Source organism: Mercenaria mercenaria, chromosome 6 (assembly GCF_021730395.1).
Source record: "Mercenaria mercenaria strain notata chromosome 6, MADL_Memer_1, whole genome shotgun sequence".
NCBI classification, from domain to species: Eukaryota; Metazoa; Mollusca; class Bivalvia; order Venerida; family Veneridae; genus Mercenaria; species Mercenaria mercenaria.
The window spans coordinates 75,778,660-75,786,138 of NC_069366.1; positions in this window are offsets into that span (position 1 = coordinate 75,778,660).

The window sequence follows — 7,479 nt, forward strand, 5'->3', positions numbered from 1 at the left end:
CAGCCATCTTGAATTTCTGAATTCCTGCTATATTTCAGTAAGTATGCCCTTAAATATTTTTTTAAAGTTTTAATCAATTATTGATTTTTTATACATGAAAAACATAATTTTCAAATGGAATTATTGGTGAAAATTCTTCTTTTTTGTACATACAATTTTAAATGGTAAAATGCGATCATTCTTTAAAAGAGATAGTATATTTATCCAAATACATACTAAGACATTCAACTTAAACATAGTATCAATTATTTAAAGACATTTTATTTATAAAACAAAACTGTCAGGGCGTAGCAAAAGTCCCTGCTGCAATGAATACCTATTATAATGTAAGAAAACACAAATATGGGGATGAAATTGGAGATGTTATCTGATTTTCCTTTCATTTAAACATCATCACTTAAACTAGAACAATCTTTACATGAAAAGGTACAGCTTTTCCAAATTCTAATACTGGTAGCCTGCTACAACTGAAATATGATAGTGTCATAAATTTAGATACTGTTGTAGAAGGCAACATTAATTAGCATTAGCAGTTTTGAATCACTTTAAGTATAACAGGAAGATTTGACTTTAATAAACTGTCTGCAGCCTTACACAAACAAGCGTTGTTAATAGCCAAATTTCAGCATATGAACTTGTTGATGTAACATGTATGCATCTAAATTTGGATATAAATATTAAGCATATCTGTATGAAATATGACAAATTCCACCCACCCCTTTCCCTCACACATTCACTGTATTTGATAACTCTTTTGTTCTAACTGTAACTATTATAGTCCCAAATATCCATATGAATTAGAAATCCATTGTGCTACGGAAGGTATCAGTCAAACTGTTAATAAATACATGCAGTTTAACTACCAAATGTTATATTTTTCACACTCAGATATGTGTTCTATCGTAATTTGATGATTTCTGTCACATTTTATTCAATATCTTCAAACAACTGAGTATTAAGAGTGGCAAAAAGGGAATTTAAGTATCACAATCACCCAATGAATGGGTCCTGAATAATGCCTTATTATAACATAGAAAAACAAGATGACCACTTAATTAAATACATATAAACATTTACTCAACAAAGCCAGCTTAATGGCTTGCCAACCGTAGACATGTCAATGACAATATTAGACCTTAGTAAGCTTGTATGGGAACTAATCTTCAAATCTACTTCAAATCTACTTCCTTTCTATATTGTATTTACCAGTTTGTTTAACTATTTTATTGAAAAGTCGACTGATTAGACTAGTGTTCAATATACAAAAGAAAATGCCGCAGAACAAAACTGAAGTGCCTTTACTTCCTTGACCTCTTATGGTATCAAGTAATGGTAAGCAACCACATCTAAAAGGCGTCTTTAGTATTGTGTGAAATCCCTGAGATTAGGAAAAGTTTTACTACACAGGCTGATATGTATAAATATTGTCATTTCTAGTGAAAATGACTCTGGCTGAGCATTACCGAGTTTTACATTGGTACTTCACTTTATTCTCCCAAATTCAATGCCATTGGTCCTCTTTTGTAATCATATTTCATTCATCTTGGTCCAGTTAATGTTGAACTTTTTCTACATTTTAAAAGGATGTGATGGACATACCAATTGAATAGCCAGTTATAAATAATTTACTTCATGTATTTAAAACAAACTGGAAATCATTAATCCAAGCATAGGAAGGGGAATATCTGTCTACTTATGTAGAACTTTATTTTTAAACTTTTTCATAATAAACTCCTTGGGTAACACATTACATTGCACAGAAATGTAAAAGTTCTATTCATTAATGTTTTATTTTTGACCATCTAACTGGTCATCTAGTACAGTTAACAAAGTACCTCCGTAGCCAAGTGGTGAAGGATGTTAGTATCAAATCACTTGACCATTGTCTCCGAGGATTCGAGCCCTGCTTTGGTCACCATGTGAGTCATCCAGCCTGCTTGCGGAAGGTCAGCGGTTCTACATGGTGCCGATCTATGCCCGAATAATCCCCGGAGGGGCACATGAATTTTCCTCAACAATTACAGATAGAAAGTTGCTATATATCCTTCAAGTGTCAATGTGATGTAAAACTTTAAACATATATGTACAAGATAAGATTGTCTTCAAGAACTGGGCCATAAAGTTTTGTTTTGTTCTAGGGTTTATGTCCCACCAAAACAATTTAGGAATATGGCAATTTTTCATCTTTGAATGGTAAAGGAAGGCCTAGGTGCCTGCCATTTTAGGCATAGGCAGATGCCGGGGTAGAACTAATAATCTTCGGTAAACCAGTTGTAATGCTAACTCGCCTGAAAGAATTTTACGTCACTTTAAGGGTTTCAACCTCACATAAGTGATGGCAAAGTGATTTGAAAATCAACGTCCAGCTTTAAATGGTAAGGAAGGCCTTTTAGCCACTCAGTCATAAATTGCTCTGAGATTGCCGCCATTTAATAAAAATATAACCATGGTCAGCTTTTAACGAGAATTTGCAAGAATTATCTCCCTTAATTATTGACTATGTTAAAGCAATTCCCTTCAAATTGGACTGCCTCCCTTACATTAGCTCAAGTCGTGTCATTCATGACCGAAGTCAATAATTCTTTGTCATGGATTTTGCATTGATCTAATATTTTGCTTTAGGTAATACACGGAAATAAGGCTCGCGTGTTACTCCATAAAAAGCAACAAAACAGTTAGCCAGTTTTTGATACAAATCATGTTGTTTTATAGATTCATACAGAAGTATTATTCATGTAAGGATATAAAACATTTCTGTAAAAAAACATTATGTTAGCTTAAGATATTGCGAAATACGTGCTGTCGTGTAACAGAAAATGAAAACATTTAAATAAATTTCTTTTCTTTTGAAACTTTGAATCCCGCCAAACATTGAAATCCGAAAATTATTTCATCAACGAGCTTTCCCACAAACACATGTATACATAATAGTTTTCCTCGAGGAAAACGAAACTTGTGTGTAGATACATGTATTCCCATCTTGACTGATTGTTCTTGTCAATATAACGGTACTTTTGTTTAACTTTCATGTCTAGGAGTTTGCCAGTTTTAATAAACTAAACAATACTGTATTTGACAGGCAGTGGCAAAGAAAACCCCGAGCAATTTAACAAACTTAAAAAAAAACATACATGTTACTAAAACACGCAAACACATGTTTTATTAACTGGTCTTGATCCAAGGTTTTCCATAGAAATCAAAGAAAGAAAGAATCTATTGAATTATGAATCAAGTTTCTGATTTTTTTCTGATCAGCATTGGTGTATGTGTATCATAGAGATCCTAACTCATTTTTTTAAACAATTAGCTCTGATTCATCCTGTCTACTTATTTATAGTGTCTAAGTTACTTGATTATACATAAATCAAATATGCCATTCAGATATGTGTTTGTACATACAATACAATTCAATCATGAAATCAAATTTATCGTGTAAACTGAAGTCTTTAGCTGTAAAGGTGACTGTTTTTCATGTTTCCCACGAATAAAACCGTGGCAAAAAATGTAGGTCGTACTAAAGAGATAATCCTACCGTGCAAACTCATGGAAAGCATGCAATTTTTTTTTCAAGCTTGGATTTCATTTCTAAAATAGACACGACATTGCGCGTCTGTTAATATGTCACCCTGTCTTTGCACATCGTGGAAATCATTTTGTGTCTTTTGTTTAAATAAATGTACACATTCTCTCCCCCTCCCCCCCCCCCCCCTTCCCAGCTTTCAGTGAGCGCCTAACTTGCAAATTACACTATTTCATTAGAAAATTATTCTTTGAAGTAGTTTTTCTCCTGTGGTCGAATGTTTCAATATTCCTAATTAGACAATTATGAACGTTATTATTGTAAAAACTATATTGAATCGTACGTCAGTTGTCGGTATATGCAGTTCCGTAAATTAACACGGTTTAAGTTTCATCAGAACTTTAAGAAATCCACAAGTTTTTTTTTATTTCTTGGTACACTTTGAAGTAAAATGGAAGCAAGAAGCCTTTACCCTATTACACTTAAAATTATATTATTGTATTGTTTATAAAGTCAAGAATACCTACATATGTGATAATAAATTGTCATGCTTTGGAAAATATGCTTTATTTGCCCCTAAAGTAGAAGAAATTGAAAAGTTTACTGTTTTTCACTATATGTTCAATATAAGCGACGGTGATACTTTTAAAACAAAATTGGAAGCAAGAAGATGTTCAGTTAGAATAAATATTTTCACATTAAATTGAAGAGAAGAAATTGAAGTTTTCTGTCATATCTGGTAAAATAATCACAAACCAAAAGACATATTAGAAATTAATCATTACAAATAAGTTTCCTATATAATCTATTGCTCAAAGTAATGTCAATAGGGAAACCAATATTGAGTATCGGATAATTTTCAAGGGGGACAACCTACTATAATAAGCCAGTCAAATATAATAAAAGCTGGGGATGACCACAAAATGAACATTTGAGAATGATAACAACAATGTATCTTAAAATTACTTCCCGGTATTTCCTATTTATTTTATTCAAGTTAAAAGTTTTAGAAGAAAGCATTGTATATTCTAACTGCAGCTGAATTATTTAGCTCCAAAATGGAGAAAAGTAGGTACAGTGTGAATGTTCATTCTAAAATGTCTTGATATATCTCTCAAATTTTGTAATTGACTCCCTTTTATCAAACCAAATAAATAAATATTGATAATAACACACAGAGTTTACCTTGACTTATTTAATGTAATAATCACTGATAATTGAATAATTTCAATAATATAGGATACCAAGAAGCAAATGCACAATTTGGCTTTTTACCGCCCCCACCCTTTTACTTCGTCTTTATCATGTTATCGATTTGCTTCGCTTTAAAGTGTAAAGATTAATTAAAAAGAGATACAGTATGGTGGATTTAGCCATATTTTGTATAACGGAATGTTCTTTGTTCATGTCATATCTGTCTTTTGAAGATATTGCAAATTATAGTAAATTTATAAAATTACAATCGATTTATCTCCCTTTAAGCACAAATAATGTTCCATTTCAACTTGTTTTTATATTACATACAAAGTGCATACAGTACATTTTAAAGAAATTTGTTTGGCAAAAAGTGAAAATAACATAATTTGAGGCGGCCATTTTGAAATCAAGATGGCAGCCAAAATAATGATGATAAAAATGTCACCAAATGATTTTGAAAGGCTGGGTGTTTAAACTTTCAAAAGAAACCCCCTCCCCCCACAAAAAAACCAAAAAAAAAAACAACAACAATTTTATAAAATATAGCCGAAAAAATCACAAACTCATATTTTCAGACAATTCGGCACAGACTACAGGGTCAAATTATTCAAATAAGAGGCAATTTACGGATTAAAGAGCATATTTGTACTTTAGAATAATTATCATTGCTAGAATTGAAGTTTCAGTGGCAAGAATTGAGTTTCAGTTATTCATAGAAAATTTGTATCCTTGATCTTGAAATTATGACGTAGTGACTTGCAGATGCGAATACATGCCTTCGTAAAGCTGGTTTAAAGTGGAGCTGCCATTTTAGCAGGGGCCTCAGGAAAATTTGAATAGTGATAAACGGTACGGATGGCACATATATTTGAGCTTATTTTCAGATTTTACAGTGTTACCGAAGTAGGAATCCGTGTAGCAGTTGGTGTTATCATTTTCAGGGAATTTTCTGCAGCGATTTCAAAATGTCTTGAAAACAGAAAACTAGATATTAGACATGTATTGCAGATGGTCTGTAATGATACACATACAGTCATGTTAATATTGCAATATTTTTATTTCAGGTGGGTGTTTACAGACTTTTGTGTGAGGTTTTGAAAGTCAAGTAGGCGACTGTAGTCCGAGAAGCTCAGAAAACTGTTTACTGCCTCCTTTACCAAACGTTCCATGTAACATTTCCAGACGATGGCTGCGTGCACTATTGGATACTTTCTTAAAACACGTGCATGTCTTAACATTAAACTAATTAACTATAGAATGAAAATACCGTTTTAACTGTGCAGATGACAATAAAATAATGACATTTATCAATAAAACCTTTGTCAACTTTTGTTGACGGTTTTCCTTTGACGTATGATATGTAAATAAAACCGTATTATTTATAAATTTTTTAATTAAGTACATTAACTACGTCCAGTGCCAATGTAAAGAACACTTCTTTCTTTAAAAAATGGCTTCGCATTTGTCATTCATAAACGCCAGTATAGCAGAACTATATGAACAGACATGACCCGGACAGTTTGAAACAGTCCGCTAACGCACTATTAAATACCAACAGATCTCAACCATCTTTCTTTGCTAAATCAACAAAATCATTTTGTTAAATAGTTCTGTCTCTATTTATACCGCTAAAGTAATCAAATGTAGCTGTTTTATTATACAGGATCTTTCCACCAAACAGCCATTCAGGACTATCGTCATAACCTAACAGCAAACAATCTTTCTTGACTACACTTTTCAATCTTTCTAAATCTTCCGAAGGCACGGTAGAATATGCTTGTAACATTGCTTCATGTCTTTTAACTTTCATTTCAGTAGCATCTTGTTCCGAATAAACGCTAGCACGTTTCAGATGATAAAGAAGTGAATAATAACCGAAAGATTTGTTGCCAGATTCTGGAAATGGCATACAAATACGTTTAAATATAACTGAAGTTATCTGGTAGTAATTCCATGCTCTTTGGTAAAGGTCATATAGCTTTATATTCGAATCTTCTATTATTTTTAAAGTTAGAAGTATATAATTAATTTCGCTGAATATATCTTTTGATTTTTCGCCAATATCAGCAGGAATATTCATTGTGATGTTCCTTGATTTCCACTCTTGGGCCAGGTATTCCTAGTCTGATTTCATTGTTTCTAATTTTCCTATAAAATCATAGTTATAATCATAAGGTTTACAGTTGGTATGCATGGGTCTTATATGTGCATTCATTTTGTTACCAGCTTCAAAGTCTTCATTAGTATAACGTATAAGTTCAGCAAATGTTACATCATGTCCGTACATTAAACAGTCTTCTGACGGGTTCTCTCTAAATCTTCTAACAATATCGTTTCCTACTGGACTCCAATTGTTCAATTGCCTTTTGGGAAATAAAACCTATTACAGTATGTTGAAAATAGCCGTCCGTATGGTTCCCTAACAAACATAAATTTGTAAGCATTATTGAGGGTCGCCTTTTACGTTCATATGATAACATGCGGATTCTTTCAGAAAAACTACGTAAACATTCCTCCGTACAATAAAAAATTGTACCAAGTGTGTTGATAGTATACCATGAAGCAGCTTTATTTACACGGCAGTAGGCTACAGATACAAGTGGACTGGTCAGAATTCTGATATGTTCTTTTTTGAAAAAACTCATGCCTTTTTGAAACATTACTTCTTTCTTTTTGACTAAAAGTGCTGCATCGCTGTTGAATATTTTTCTTTCTCTCAGCATTTCTGGCGATAGCCGTTTGAAAATTATAGCTCTGAAAAA